Raw genomic sequence first — 8769 nt, 5'->3', positions numbered from 1 at the left:
TCAGGCGTCCCTAGCAATAGAGCATTATCTGTAATTAAAAAAAAAAAATTAATGTTTACTCATTTTTGAGAAAGAGAGAGAGACTGAGTGTGAGCGGAGGGGCGGTAGAGGGAGAAGGAGACACAGAATCTGAAGCAGGCTCCAGGCTCTGAGGTGTCAGCACAGAGCTGGACACAGGGCTCAAACCACAAACTGTGAGATCGTGACCTGAGCCGAAGTTGGATGCTCAACTGACAGCCACCCAGGCACCCCAAAGAATTAAAAAAAAATTTTTTTAATGTTTATTTATTTTTGACAGAGAGAGAGAGAGAAAGAGAGAGAGAGAGAGAGAGAGCGCGCGCGCGCGCGCGCGCGTATGAGTGGGGGAGCGGCAGAGAGAGAGGAATCCAAAGCAGGTTCCAAACTGTCAGCACAGAGCCTGATGTGGGGCTCAAACCCACGGACCATGAGATCATGACCTGAGCCGAAGTCAGACGCTCAACCGACTGAGCCATCCAGGCGCCCCAAAGTGTTTTTAATTAAAGTATGTAATTTGTTTTATAGACATAATGCTTTTGGACACTTAATAGACTACTTTATAGTATAATCGTAGCTTTTATATGCACTGGGCAACAAAAAACTTTACTTGACTCTCTTTATTGTGACGTTCACTTTATTGTGGTCATCTGGAAGTGAATCCACAACCTCTCTGAAGTATGCCTGTATTATATCTACTGAAGGCTAGAGTTAAGTTCATATTCAATTTGTACAAACTCTGATTTGAAAGACAGTTCTCCAGCAGGGAAACACCTTATTTAATTGCCGTGAAAGTTTTAGGGTTTTTTGTTTTTAAGTTTATTTTTGAGAGAGAGAGAGGCAGTGTGCGAGTGGGGGAGGGGCAGAGAGAGAGGGATACCCAGAATCTGAAGCAGGCTCCAGGCTCTGAGCTGTCAACACAGAGCCCAAAACAGGGCTCGGACCCATGAGATGTGAGATCATGACCTGAGCCCAAATCGGACACTCAACTGACTGAGCCATCTACGCGTTCCTAAAGTTTTAGGTTTTGACTTACTCTCCTTCCCCTCATCTTTCTGTAATATTTCCCATCTGACCATGCAGTGCCTTTTTTACCCTGTTGCTCAAAACAAAACTCCGGTGACATTCCTGAGTCCTCCCTTTCCCTTAGTCCCCAAATGAGGTGCGTTACCAAATTTTATCGGTGCTGATAGCACCTGCCAGCTTTCTGCCCCCTCATCTCTGCTTCTGCCTTCTTCCTCCTAGATTCTATGGCCACATCCTTCTTGCTTCCGCTTTTGCCCTAACCAATCCACCTTCCTATAGAAGCTGTAAGAATTATTTTCAAACATCAACGATCCCCCTGCTTTGAACTCTCTTGGGTGTCTCATGTTTCTTGGAGCGATCTCCAAACTCTGCCGTGGGCACAAGGTGTTCACGTCTGGCCCTTTCTGATCTCTGCCCACACCACAAGTCCTTCATTTCTTGCTTCTTGCCCAGTAAGCTCTACCTGCTGTTCTGTGAGCATGCCAGAACCTTTCCCGCATCTGGCTCTGTGCACCTGCCGTTCCCTCTGCTGGGGAAGCCCTTCCCTCCTCAGCTGTGCGAAAGGCTGGTTTCTTCTTAATCTTCAAGACCCCATGCAAATGCGGCCTTCTCAAGGAGACCTGCAGGAAATCCTACTTACTGACCACCCCCCCATCACTCCATGCCCTAACTTGTCTTAACACTAATGACATCTGTAACGAACTCGATTGCTTTGTCACCACGAGGAGGCCCTGTCCGCTAGTCTTCTGCTGAAATTCCGGCATGAAGAACTGTGCCTGGCCCCAGGGAGTTACAGAAAAAAAAATATCTATTAGATAGATAGAGTAGGTTGCTCTGCATGTTGAAATTGAGGCGCAGAAAGAACCCACGAGCTCGTAGGAATCTGAACCTATTCTTGTCAATGACTCCTCTCTGATTCAGTGTGAAGTCTTTGGACCAGAAGGGTTGAAGTTGGCTTCTGCTCAAACAGGAAACAGAACAATCTTTGCAGTGTGTGTGTCCTTAGGCCCCCGAGGTTCGTGCCTGGTGCTTGGTCTGCATTGGGCAGGGAGAAGTTCTGGGGACACAGGCATGAAGGGTGGTCTTCCTTTAGGATGGTGGGATGGGTAAGGGGGTGAACACGGTGACCAGGCTGTCTGGGGGGGGGGGGGAAATAACAGTACCTACCTCATAGGCTTGTTTGAAAGATTTAATGAGTTGATATTTGGAACCTCTTACTGCCTGGTGTGAAATAACTACTAAATAAATGCCAAAAACAGAGGAGTAAAAGTAAATAAAAACACGCCCTCCCTTCCGGAAGCCGATAGGTTTGCAATTGCTCATCCCTGCCCTGATTTTAAACTTCATCAAAAATCTGGGGTGCCTGGGTGGCTCAGTTGGTTCTGCCCCTGACTCTTGATTTTCACCCAGATCGTGATCTCACAGTTTGCGAGGCTGAGCCCCGCGATGGGATCTCTCTCTCTCTCTCTCTCTCTCCGTCTTTCTCTCTCCCTCCCCTGCTCACACACTCTCCATCTCTCAAAACAAATAAATAAACTTTAAAAAAAAAAGAGTTCTGTGTTTAAGTCTTGTTCACTTTTCTTAGTCTCTGGAATGTCTGTGGCCCCTGAGTCTTAAACTGGCTTGGCTTCCGATAGGATCTTTTAAGACTTTCCTCGGCACTTCTGGCCTCTTTGCTACATCTCATCGCTGCCTTAACTGCATACAGGTCTTCTTTTTCTTCTTCTTCTTCTTCTTCTTCTTCTTCTTCTTCTTCTTCTTTTAACACCCTTACAGTCACTTTTAAAGCTTGTTTAGCTCAACCTTTGCTTGGATTTATTTTTCCTTGTTACTGGAAACACCTAGCAGCTGAGATGGTACCATCTGGCTCCAACTTCCTTCTGAAAATGTTCGCGGTCCCCCAGCGAACTTAATTGTCATTTCAGTTTCTGAAAGCAGAAACAATATTTGAAAAGTCTCACTTTTTAATCAGTTGAGTTAACATGAAAGTCTGACCTCCAAACCAAACCTTTAAACACGCAACTTGGCAATTTATTACTTCTGCAGTTATTGCTATCAGAGCAGCCCGAGGAACAAGTAACTCATCTGAAACACATTGTTCGCCTGCTGTTGCCATTAAGACAAGTGCGAACCTACATGACATCAAGCAACTAGTCATTTGGGCAGACAGCAAAACAGGGCGACCTGGAGTCACCATGGGCACTCCGCAGTGTGACCTCATTGCACCTTATCAAACTGGCTATAAAAATCAGGTTTTTAGTGAAGCACCTATCTTTTCTTGGAGATGAGAATGGTTATGTACATTAATTCTACCTCTGATCTCTCGGAAGTAACTCTACTCATCATTCAATTTGAAGAATCAAATACAGCCCAGACACTTCAGAAGATCAATTGGAAGAAAAACTTTGTACAAAAAAACCCAATTTTTTGTTTTTTTGGTACCTTTGTGTGTGCATGAGTGCTAACTGATTTCTGGTTGAACAGACAAAACTGTTCCCTTTTCAGAAACACACTTAAAGAAGCCATAATACAGATGTGGCTATTCTAGGTGGGACGTCAAAGTTTAACTTCAACATTGTAAAAGTTTCTGTGTCCGGAAGTCCAGGTGGGATCCGAAGGGTGTAAGCAGCTGACTGTTTTATCTCCATTATTTTTCTTTCCCTTTTCTAAAAAAAATTTTAAACGTTTGTTTATTTTTGAGAGAGACAGAGACAGAGTACCAGCAGGGGAGGGGCAGGGAGAGAGGGAGACACAGAATCCGAAGCAGGCTCCGGGCTCCGAGCTGTCAGCACAGAGCCCGATGTGCGGCTCGAACTCATGAACTGTGAGATCATGACCTGAGCCGAAGTCAGACGCTTAACTGACTGAGCCACCCAGGCACCCCTCTCCATTATTTTTCTGTGTGCATGAAAGTGTTAGACTTTTCTCAGAGTGAATGAGGAGCTACAGTTCTGTTATTTTAAGCAAAACATCTTCTTCTAACAGAAAATCCCTTTAAAAGAGAAACTGTACTGGTAGGGATTTGGTGGAGGGTGTAGAAACCATAAAAATTGGAGCACAGGGGTGCCTGGGTGGCTCAGTCTGTTGGGCGTCCGACTTCGGCTCAGGTCATGATCTTGCGGTCCATGAGTTCGAGCCCCTCATCGGGCTCTGGGCTGACAGCTCAGAACCTGGAACCTATTTCGGATTCTGTGTCTCCCTCTCTCTCTGACCCTCCTCTGCTCATGCTCTGTCTCTCTCTGTCTCAAAAATAAATAAATGTTAAAAAAATTTGTTTTAAAAATTGGAGCACAAAATGTATGGACTTTTCTCAATCCAAAGGTTTCCCTGAAATCCTCGTTATTCTTTTAAGACACAACAAGCTTATCTCCCTGGTTTTGTAATTCACAACATATTAACAATAAAAATAGAAGTTTGGGGATACTAGAGGTGGGTACACTTGCAGCCACGTGGATGGCCCACCCATCTCCTGGCGGTAAGACAGGATTAAAAAAACAAAAAACAAAAACTAGCGACAACATTTTTGCAAAGTAACGATTAGAGAAAAGGAATTCTTTAGGGCCATTTATTGTAGGGGTAAACTCTCTTCCTGAGGACACTTCTATTGCAGCTTAATGATAAATTTGCTATTCAGGATAATGATTCCTAGAGGCAATTGCAATTATTTCAATACGTGTTAATAACGGATTTCACAGTTAGCAGGATTCCATTCCAAAATATGCAAAAAATGGGTACGTTTGAGAGTGTTAAGCTTTAATCACCAGAAAATTTCCTCATTAAAAATATGTTATTCTCCAGTAATTCTATGTAAGCATGGCAAAGAATGATAATTAATAAAAAAATAATTAATAATCAAATTAACCTTGAGAGCTTACTCCCTTCCAGGCAAAGCCTGGAAGACTTTACATGATTGTCTCGTGCAATTCTTTTTTTTTTTTTTAATGTTCATTTATTTATTTTGAAAGAGAGAGAGAGAGAGTGGGGAAGGGTCAGAAAGAGGGGGAGAGAGAGAATCCTGAGCAGGCTCCGCGCTGTCGGCACAGAGCTCGATACGCGGCTCGGTCCCATGAATCATGAGATCATGACCTGAACCCAAACCAAGAGTCAGCTGCTTAATCGACTGAGCCACCGAGGAGCCCCGGACTCGTGCAATTCTTAATCTGTGAGGTACGACTGTTTTCTTCATGAAGACACTGGAGAACAGAGGCCGTAATAAGCATCTTGCCTTGTATTACACAGCAAAGGCGGAATTCAACACTGTGCCGATGCTCATGCTTCAAACTCTATATCATTTCTGAGGTCACAGAATGATCCAGTTCCAAGTTACCCAGTCTGAAGGGCTCACATGGAGTGGTAAGGGGGAAGGACAGAATTGGCCTTTATTGGCCAATTACCATTATTGGTAATCTGTAATTTTTTGATTACAAATCCAGGAAATAAGCATATTTAATGGAATTGCAGTGTCAACATACATTTTATGATATTGTAGTATCTAATCATATATAACTTGGGCATCCCAACCCGCTGTCCTCCATGAATACATGATTTAATGAAACAACCCTTTAGGAACATCAACTGAATCAAGTATTTTACTTAAAAAGGAAACGGGAACCCAAACAGTAGGAATCCTGTGGGTACACACTTTACCTCTTTAAAGAGTTAATTTCAAGAAACCACAGTTCAATACTTTTTGGAACCTGGTACAGAAAATGGAAAATGCACGTGTGAACACTAAGGTCTAAAAAGTTTAAGCAATATAAGTTCATGTGAGAGGTAAAAATGCTCTTGATAATTTATTCATGACAAAACAAAGAATGGAGACTCATGTGATATGCAACGTTTTCTGCCCAAAAACACATGTTGAGTAAAGGGAAGGAAGCACAGACCTTTTTCCTACTCTTATTTTCATCAAGTGCAAATTCTCTACCATGGCCTCCAAGTGCCCGTTTGACCTGGCCTCATTCACCCTCTGTCTTCCTCTCTTCCTCTTCCCGCCCTTGCTTTTCTTCCTGAAACGCGCTGGACACTTATTTCCACCCTCCACCCCACCCCCGACCGCCCAGGCCTGTGGCCCCTCCTCCCCTCTGTCCTGTTTCCCCAGGACAACCTGCCTTGGCGAAGCTGTGATCCTGTGGGACAGCGACCTCCTGTCCTCACGCTTACCCACGTGACTCATCGCTTGTTGAAGTGTGTGCCTCTGCTCCTTCTCTTCTTAGGCTATGAGCTCTGTGTGCGCAGGGATGGGAGCTGTCGAGGTTGGTCACTGTCGCCCTGGTTCCCAACACAGGGGGGGCAACGAATGTCTTTTGTTTGGACTCATAAACACAAACATGGTTTAATTATAATCTCATGATAGATACCCTACAGAGGGTTCCACTGATGAAGCTGGCTCACCTGTGTTACCTTGTTTACCATCACGGCAACACCACGCCCCCTGGGATGGCCTCGAGGTACCTGACGTTGCCAACCTGTCTTTGTCCCACTTGACCTGACCAGGTGGCTTCCCCACCCCACCCGTTTGCAAGTTCACTTATCGGAGAAGGTTTCTAGAGCAATTCGAAAGTAAGTTATAACATCACGTTCCATCCAACATTTGATCAACACCTTTTCATAAAGAGAATGACAATCTATGAGCTGTCTGGAGACCCCGGGAGCCGTGGCCCCCGTATGGACAAGGCTGTCATTTGTCAGCAAAGGCAGTTTTTCCTCCTCCCCAGGCACCAGAGCTCGAAAATGTGCTACTGTCCTTTGAATCCTTTTTACTGACAATCATCCTTTATCACCTGGTTTTCTGGAGGCTTGACAGACTTTTGTTGTTGTCGTTGAATCGTATTCCTAAGCTTGGAGCGTGGGTTTCCCCTATTTATCATTCTGTCCTTGGCGTAAGTTTCTCTTCGAGGCCGCGTTCGCTTTTCCACGAGTAAGGCTCAAGTATGCCTAAATCAAAAAACGCAGGCATTAGCGAAGCCTATTTATCTCTACTAATTTAAAAGGTGACTGTCGAGTCTACCAGCTGGGCTCTGGGAATGGCATCGGAGGAACCGTTAAAGCAGGGGGGTCTTTACAGTTCAGCTCATTTCTTTTTCCTCTCTTCCAGCGATGCAAAAGAACTAAGGCAAGAGCTCCTCACCATGACATTCAAGATCTTTCACCTCTGGTCTCACACCCTTTGGAAATTTCATCTCTTTGCAGTCCTGTGCACACACAAATCCATGTGGGCCAGGCGGCCTCTCTGACTCGCAGCTGTGCTCATTTCTTCATTTGCTCACATCCTCCCACCCCCCCAATCTGCCTGTCGAACTTGCATTGATTCTTAAAGCTGGTAAACAGCACCACGGCGTAGCACAGATCACAGACGCCAGGAGAATTTGTCCGAGTAGTGAAGGTTCTTGTTGATGACCATCCGAGGAAGAAATCACTCCTAGGACAAAGGCATGAGAAGACAGAGAGAGAGGGAACAACAGGTATCTCCCTTGGCATAGGGTTAAACTGGCTCCGACTCCAAGCTGTGAAGATACCCAGAGCCTGTCTGGAGAGATCTCCCCTTGGGAAACTGGAGGGAGGGCAGAAGCAAGGCAGGGAGCTTGCCCAGAAAAGTCCTAACATCAGATTGAGCTTTGGCAAATAGTTCAGAGGGCCTGGGGCCATGATAATGTAGAATTATCTGCAGTCAGGTAAATGGCAACTTTTTGTTTGTCAATTTCGAGAGTAACGAACTCTCTTTTTATTCAGGTCTAGAAGAGGAGAGCTGTGGAGATCGGAACTGGCCTTGGAGGTTTCAACCAGGAACCTGGCAACAATTCTGGGCACTCCCAAATTATTATAATTGTTATTATAGCTTGAGAACAAATCCCACTTAGTTTCCTGAGAGCCTTTGTGTCTGGAATCCACCATGACACTGCTCTGTCCCCTGGCCTCATGTAGAACAATAGAATGCGTCTTTGCCTTAACAATGCTGTGCATCCTGTGTGCTTTTGAAGACAGCTGGGAAGGAGAGGCAAATGTGCAGAGGTAAGGAACCTTCTGGAAGAGAAGAATAAATATTTGGATAGCTTGTCTTTTTGAAGATCAGTACTGATAGAGCATCTCCGAGGAAGTAATACACTATCTCAGATGCCGCAGAGAACCCCCTACTCCCCCAGGAGAAAGTCTAAAATGGGTAACCAAAGCTCAAACACCAAAAACTGAACTGTGTGGGGAGAGAGCGCCTCTAGACACAGAATGTGGCTGAGGCTAAAATCCTCTTCCCGAGCCACTGGGACCGTGCGTTGAGAATCGGGGTCTTGCATTAAGAACAGGCTACAGAATTTTGCTACAGTTCATTCAGGCTTATGTTGCACTGAAAAGAGTTTCACACCAGGAACGCCTCCCCTCCATCCCTTTCCACCTGGAGAAGTTCCTGCAGGAACTACAGAACACTGAGAGGCAGAGACCTGAGGGAACAGTGTTCTCAGGTGGGGGGAACAGAGCACACTAATACCCAAGAGGGAAGTGGCAGGCGCAGGTATTTCCTTTTTTTGTAAATTTTTTTTTATTCATTTTTCAGAGACAGAGACAGAGCGTGAGGCGGGGAGGGGCAGAGAGGGAGGGAGACAGAATCCGAAACAGGCTCCAGGCCCTGAGCTGTCAGTACAGAGTCTGACGCGGGGCCCGAACTCTCAGACGGTGAGATCATGACCTGAGCTGAAGTCGGACGCCCAGCCGACTGAGCCACCCAGGCGCCCTCAG

The 8769-nt window shown here is 45.4% G+C and overlaps 1 long non-coding RNA gene across 1 annotated transcript; it reads left to right on the top strand.

Moving 5' to 3' along the window:
• Positions 1-465: 465 nt before the first annotated feature.
• LOC123386325 lies at positions 466-8524 on the top strand. Its single transcript, XR_006600107.1, has 3 exons — positions 466-523; positions 7139-7505; positions 7774-8524. It is a non-coding gene; the product is annotated as an uncharacterized LOC123386325 (long non-coding RNA).
• The last annotated feature ends 245 nt before the right edge of the window (positions 8525-8769 follow it).

This window comes from Felis catus, chromosome B3 (assembly GCF_018350175.1).
Source record: "Felis catus isolate Fca126 chromosome B3, F.catus_Fca126_mat1.0, whole genome shotgun sequence".
Taxonomy (NCBI): Eukaryota; Metazoa; Chordata; class Mammalia; order Carnivora; family Felidae; genus Felis; species Felis catus.
The sequence above is the reverse complement of the archived record's forward strand: the minus strand, read 5'-3'. Positions and strand labels throughout refer to the sequence as shown.